Source organism: Lolium perenne, chromosome 2, assembly GCF_019359855.2.
Source record: "Lolium perenne isolate Kyuss_39 chromosome 2, Kyuss_2.0, whole genome shotgun sequence".
Lineage (NCBI taxonomy): Eukaryota > Viridiplantae > Streptophyta > Magnoliopsida > Poales > Poaceae > Lolium > Lolium perenne.
This window is the reverse complement of record NC_067245.2, coordinates 219,825,586-219,833,407: the sequence shown is the minus strand read 5'-3', so window position 1 is coordinate 219,833,407 and position 7,822 is coordinate 219,825,586.

Below are 7,822 nucleotides of genomic sequence, written 5' to 3'. Positions count from 1 at the left end.
ATGATAGGGAGCATACCGTTTATTTTCCCAAGAGGATTGAGAAAGCATGTGGAGTTAATACTATTTCCAATGTGAGAACTATCAAAGTGGGAACTATTGATTGTCCTATATATGAGCCTAAAGAAGAATATCAAACTCTCGTGATTGGATCCATATCAATACAATTCAAGGTAACATGATTGATTTGAGGTTTATTTCTTCTTATGCTATGAAAATTTATTTGGTAACAAGACTTGATCAACCTTGTTAACGGATACTTTTTATATGCATAGAGAGGTAAACAACATATCTTTCTTCCTCCACTTGCTCTAGTTGCTGTAGCATTTTTAATTTGCAAAGTTCTTTAGTTATTTGAAGATTTCGAAATTTTTCCTGGCTAGTAATAATAAACTAAATACCCAGAAATGTGCGTTTTTCAAAGTTTTCAAAAATTCACAAAAATTATACCATTGGTCCTATTTTTCCACGAGGCACCTGGGAGCACCAGAGGATGACCTGTGGGGCACCAGAGGGCGCCAGATCACAGGCCGGCGCGGCCAAGGAGGTGGCCGCGCCACCATGTGGTGTGGGCCCCCCTCTGCCCCACTTTGCCATCTCTTCCTCCCAGACTCTTCTCTCTCCCGAAAAAATCAACACCAGGTTCCTCTCACTCGCATTTTTGCTCCAGAGCTCCAGATTTTTCGATCTCTTTGCTCAGCCCAGATTTCTGTCTGAAATTTGGCACATTTGTTCTTCGGTATGTGACTCCTCCACCCATCCAAGTAGAATTTCGTTTGGTTGAGTATATCTTGGATATTTTGCTGCTGTAGGTAACATGTTTAGTGAGCTTGCATGCTTGTTCTAAGTGGTAGAAACTAGTTTTGATGCATGATTAGTACTCTAGCAAGTTCCTATGGAAGTTTCCCTCAATTATATGTCACCAAACCAAATTTTTATGTCATTTGTTGAAAATTTCAGAGAAGCTATGAAGAAGTTTAGCTTTGGAGAGTTGTTCAAGAAGGGGACAACTAGCTCCGGGAGGCCTTCTAGGGCCGCCACCCGGATTAGGCAATCATACAATGAAGACATCCTCGCGCCTAGCTTCGCGCCTGAAGAGGACAACGGTCCTCCTAATGCTTCTACTTTTCCATGTTATGATTTTCTAAGGAATGCAGGGATACTGGAGGATTTCTTAACCCTTGTCAACAGGGCAGGGTTAACCACTTATATGGGCGATGAAAGGGAGCAATACTACTTGTTCACCAAAATCTTCGTCGAGAGTTTCCAGTTCAACAACAAACACTATGAGCCAACAGTTGCGTTCAGGATTTATGGTAATACTGTGACTATGCCATTGAAGGATTTTTGTTGTGCCTTGGATATTGCCCCTGTAGGTATAGCAAGTAGGATTGATGATAACCCCCGGGACTTGCTGGAGCTCTACCGTGGGATCACCGACGATGATTGTCGCACCATTCAGCGGGGCAAGATAAGGAACATTCAACTCCCCGCCATTAAATATTTTGCATACTACATTGCTACTAGCATTCTTGGTAGGGAGAACACTAGTAATATCTCTAGCTACCATCTTGCTTTCCTGAATATTGCACTTACTGGTCATACATCTTATCACCTTGGTGCTCTTATTGCTCGCCGCCTGACTACCAGGGGGCCTATTTTTGGAGGAACTATTGCGCTGCGTGTTTTAACTTTTCTTAATCTTCCTATTGATCCTAATGATGTGCCATTGGCCCCTAGGAGACTCGATATTACTGCTATGAAGAGTCATCATTTTGTTACTACTGACTCTACTTTAGATAGTATGGTGTATAGAATGTTGTTTTCTGACGGGGAGGAGAAGGAAATCCCTCTTCCCCAACCTGGTTTGTTGAGTATTGACAGGCAGTCATGGTCGTGCACTAAGGAGGAGGTGGATGAACATTTGAAGATAAAAGACTTCCACCAGCAACATGACTCCGAGGACGTCGGGACCTCCTACGACCACACCGTCACATATCCGGGTGCTTCTTCTAGCACATACCCGGAATACGACCCATCTTCATATTACGGAGACACTACCTCATGGGATCGATGGGATTGAACTCCACTTAGGCCAAAAGCCTAAGCTTGGGGGGAGGTATACCAGCATCACTCATTCTTTGCATATTATGGTTGCTGGATACTTGCACATACTTGTTTTGTTCGTTTGAGTGGTTTTCTAATGAGAGGGAGATGATATTTGGGGAAATGCTGCCTGAAAACAGATTCTGGAACGTTACTGTAAAAATCGTCAAAAATAGCCAGAGCGTCATTTTGAGCTGCAAATTTTTGTGCAGGTTCCCCAGGTTGTTATCTAACTTTCATTAGTTGAACACTTTTCGATCTGAGCAACGTAAGATTTTTGTTAAAATCGATTTCTGTACTGCTGTCAGGTTTTGGCAGATTTCTGCCATCTCGCTTTTATGTGTTTCTTTTAGTTTGCTATTTCTTGTTTTTGCTTTGTTTCCTTCCCAAAACACAAAAAGACCAAAAATATTGCTGTTGTTTCTCTTCACCATTTGTTTGCTTTGGTTTCTTGCATTTGTTTCGCTTTATTTGCTATTGCTAGTTTGCTATAAGAAAACCCAAAAAGATTTTGCTTTGTATGTTTGTTTTCTTTTGTTCTTGTTTGCAATTTGAAAACACCAAAAATATTTGCTGTTCTTCTCTGGTTTGTAAGGTTCTTTATGAGTTCAATGGTCTTCGGTGGCTGGAGCGTGGTTTTCATTTCATATTATTCAAGCTGCACAAGTGAAAAGGCAATAATGACGATCTACGACAATCTGATTGTGGTAAGAGGCTGGTATGAACTCTATTTGTTTTCATTTTTGTACATATACTCATCCATGTGAGCATGCTTAGTTGGTTCATGTGAGGTATATGTTATTTGAGAAAGTCTAGTAGTTCATGATCTCTCATGTTTAGCTCCAATTTATTAATATGAGTAGCATGTCATGTATGTTTGTTTGCATTGTTTTATTCATAAGTAAGTATGGCATTGTGGTATCCTCCTCTGAATAATTCATTTATATCGACTTGGCACATGCTCACGCATGCATATGACTGAACAAAAAGTCAATTAAGCCTCGATGATCTATATTGCTTCAGAGTTCTTGTATCACTTTTATGCCTCCGTTAATTTATTTTGCCGCAAGCATGATTATGACGATTCTTTGCTCTCTTGATTTGTCGCTCCCTAGTCTATTGCTAGCCTTCACTTGTACTGAGCGGGAACGCTGCTCGTGCTTCCAAACACCTGAAAACCAAGTTGTTCCAAAAGTGTCCACCATAAATACCTATGCATGGCATTTCAAACCATTCCAAGTAAATTCTCATGCGCTACCTTTAAAACCTTCAAAATGTTTCTCAATTTGTGTTTATGTTTCATAGCTCATGAGGAAGTATGTGGTGTTTAGCTTTCAACCTTGTCATTTACTTTTGACGGACTCTCATGTGGACTAGTGGCACATCCGCTTATCCAATAATTTTGCAAAAAGAGCTGGCAATGGGATTCCCAGTCCCAAATTAATTAACTTAAATAGACACTCCTCCACGGTTTGTGATTGTTGGACGGCACCCGAAGGATTCGGTTAGCCATGGCTTGTGTAAGCAAAGGTTGGGGGGAGTGTCATCATCATAATAAAACTAAAATAAAAAGGCACTCCTTCATGGTATGAGATTGTTGGCAGGCACCCGAGGATTCGGTTAGCCATGGTTTGTGAAAGAAAGGTTGGAAGGAGTGCCAAATAAATATGCAATAATTCATGGGAGCCGCTCTTGAAAGTCCGGTTGGCGAGGTAGTTAGTGTACCCATTACCATTCGTTGACAACAACAAACACCTCTCAAAATAATTTTACTCCTGTCTTTATAAAAATGAAAAGCTCTAGCGCATGTTAATCCCTCGCTTCCCTCTCGCGAAGGGTCAATCTTTTACTTTTATGTTGTGTCTCCATTATTTCTTTGAGCACTATCTTGAGAGCACAACTGTCATTCTTAGTACAATATGCTTGTCTCAAAATATGATTGATTGTGGTATAACTTTGATGCATTTATCTTTTGACAATCACTACTTCTAGTCTTTCTATGAACTCCAGAGGTGCCCGGGCATTTATGTTTTGCCAATCAAATACAGGCAAGCGAGATACCACTTTATCATACTCTCTTATGAACATTGCAATCTTGCTTATATACATGATTCATGATGCTTCTTATTAATTGTTGGTACCTCTCCATGATTGACATAGCTGTTAGATGATTTTATTTGCATGTATCTCATTATGAACTGCTTAAGTATTAGCCATTGCATGAGAATATATACATCATATGAGCAAATGTGTTCGTGAAAGTTCTTTTATCGCTCAGTTGTTAACTGAATTGCTTGAGGACAAGCAATAAGCTAAGCTTGGGGGGAGTTGATACGTCCAAAACGTATCTACTTTCCCGAACACTTTTGCTATTGTTTTGCCTCTAATTTGTGTATTTTGGATACAACTAACACGGACTAACGCTGTTTTCAGCAGAACTGCTCTGGTGTCTCGTTTTTGTGCAGAAATCCAACTTTCGGGAAAAACCTCGGAATTTATGCAGAAGGCCCTATTTTCCCAGGAAACTAACGGAGCCAGAAGGGCAATTGAAGTGGAGGCCCGAGGGCCCCACACCATAGGGCGGCGCGGCCCAGGGGGGCCCGCGCGGCCCTGTGGTGTGGCCCCCTCGGCCGGCCTCCGACGCCCTCCTTCGGACTACTTATTCGCCTCGACCTAAAAACACCAGGAGAGAAGTCGAAGTCGCCAGAAACCCTCCAGAATGCCGCCACATCGTGAAACTCCATCGCGGGAGCCAGAAGTCTCCGTTCTGGCACTCCGCCGGGACGGGGAATTGGAGGAGATCATCGTCGCCATCACCGCCAACGCCTCTACATCAACCAGCAATGTTTCCCCCATCCATGTGTGAGTAATTCCCCCGCTGTAGGCCGAAGGGGATGGTAGGGATTGGATGAGATTGGTCATGTAATAGCATAAGAATGTTAGGGCATAATGCCTAGTGTCCGTTATTGGTACTTTGATGATATTGTTGCAACTTGTTATGCTTAATGCTTGTCACTAGGGCCCGAGTGCCATGATCTCAGATCTGAACATGTTATTGCTTCATCAAGATATTCATTGTTTATGGTCTTACCTATAAGTTGTATACACATGTCGCTGTCCGGAACCAATGGCCCCGAAGTGACAAGAATTGGGACAACCGGAGGGAATGGTAGCGATGTGAGGATCACATGTGTTCACGGAGTGTTAATGCTTTGCTCCGGTACTCTATTAAAAGGAGTACCTTAATATCCAGTAGTTTCCCTTGAGGCCCGGCTGCCACCGGCTGGTAGCACAAAAGATGTTGTGCAAGTTTCTCATTGCGAGCACGCACGACTATATATGGAACACATGCCTATTGATTGCTTTGTACTTGGACACCGTTTTATTATTATCTGCAAATGCCCTGCTATGATTGTTACATGAGTTTCTCTCATCCATGCAACGCCCGTCATCCGTCCCCGTGCCTACAGTATTTTAATCCTGCTGTTTACTAAAATCACTACTGCTGTCTCTGTTACCCTGCTGCTGTTATTTCACTACTGCTACTGCTATAAAACTGTTACTACTGATAAACTCTTGCGAGCTAGTCTGTTTCCAGGTGCAACTGAATTGACAACTCCGTTGTTAAGGCTTCCAAGTGTTCTTTGTCTCCCCTTGTGTCGAATCAATAAATTGGGTTTTACTTCCCTCGAAGACTGTTGCGATCCCCTATACTTGTGGGTCATCAGATACTTCTTGTTCTGGATCATTTACACGCAACAAAGAAGAGTTTAAAAGGGACCTTCTTGATCGGATCCAAGAAAATACTGAAGGATGGGAGAACGACAAGGATAGAGAATCAGGTATAATTTATGATTATAAATGCATTGAAGCTTTTATGGATACTGATAAATTTCGTAATATGAGTGCTACATATGGTCTTGATTCTCAAGTTGCTGTAAATCTTTATAAAGCTTTTGCCTCTCATTATGAATTGCCAAAGAAGAATTTTGATAAGTATCATGAACCGTATAAAGATAAAATTGATTCATCTATTAATAAATGCGTTGTAGTTGAAACTGCTGATCATGTTATTCCTGAAGCTTATATTGAAAAAACTCCTTTCCCTGCTAAAATGAAAGAGTACTCTGTTATAAATAGTGCGGTTCATAAAAGTGAAAAGAAACCTGTAGAACCTGAAGAACAAATAAAAGTTGAACCTGCTGTTGCAATAATTAAAGATCTTGTTACTGAAAATGTGGAGGATGGTCATATTATTTTCTGTGAAGATGCTTCTAATATTGTTTCACATCCTAATAAACCCAAACAAGCTAGTGTTCCTATGCTATCTGTTAGAATTGGTGATCATTGCTATTATGGATTATGTGATATTGGTGCAAGTGTTAGTGCTATTCCGTATGAGCTTTACATGGAGATTATGCACGAAATTGATTCTTGTGAACTTGAAGATATTGATGTGGTTATTCAGCTGGCTAATAGAGAAACTATTTCTCCAATTGGTATTGTTCGAGATGTGGAAGTTTTATGCGGTAAGATTCAATATCCTGCTGACTTTTTGGTACTTGGTTCTGCTGCTAGTGATTATTGTCCTATTATTTTTGGTAGACCTTTTCCAAATACTTGTGGAGCTATTATAGATTGCAAGAAAGAGAAAATTTTGACTAAATTTGCTGGTGAATCTTATGAGTTTAACTTCTCTAAATTTACTAAAACTCCTTATAAAGCTGATTTGCCTAGTAATGATATTAAAATGGAGCAATGTGCATCTATTGTTCTTGTTCCTAATAATCCTTTGCAGCAACATTTGGAGGATAGCGAGAGCGAAATTTTTAGGAAAGAAAGAGATGAGCTTGAGGAAATTTTTCTTCGCCAACCTATTCTCAAGCATGATTTACCGGTGGAAGATTTGGGTACAACACCGCCACCTAAGGAAGATCCTGTTTTTGATTTAAAGCCTTTACCTGATAATCTTAAATATGCTCATATTGATGATAAGAAAATATATCCTGTTATTATTAGTTCTAAGCTTTCAGAGATTGAGGAAGAAAGGTTATTGGAAATATTGAAGAAGCATCGAGGCGCTATTGGCTACACTCTTGATGATTTGAAGGGGATTTCTCCTTCTATTTGCCAACATGCTATTAATATGGAAGATGATGCAAAGCCTGTTGTTGAACCTCAGCGTCGTCTAATTCCAAAGATGAAAGAAGTGGTAAGGAATGAGGTATTACGACTCCTTGAAGCTGGTATTATATATCCTATTGCTGATAGTAGATGGGTTAGTCCTGTGCATTGCGTTCCCAAGAAAGGAGGTATGACTGTTGTGCCTAATGATAATGATGAGCTCATTCCTCAAAGAGTAGTTGTAGGGTATAGAATGTGCATTGATTTTCGAAAAGTTAATAAAGTTACTAAGAAAGATCATTACCCTTTACCATTTATTGATCAAATGCTAGAAAGATTGTCTAAAAATACTCATTTTTGCTTTCTTGATGGTTATTCTGGGTTTTCACAAATTGCTGTTAAAGCTAAAGATCAAGAGAAAACCACCTTTACTTGTCCTTATGGAACTTATGCTTATAGACGCATGCCTTTTGGTTTATGTAATGCTCCTGCTACTTTTCAAAGATGCATGTCTGCTATTTTTCATGGTTTTTGTGAGAGTATTGTAGAGGTATTCATGGATGATTTTTCCGTCTATGGGAATTCTTTTGATAGC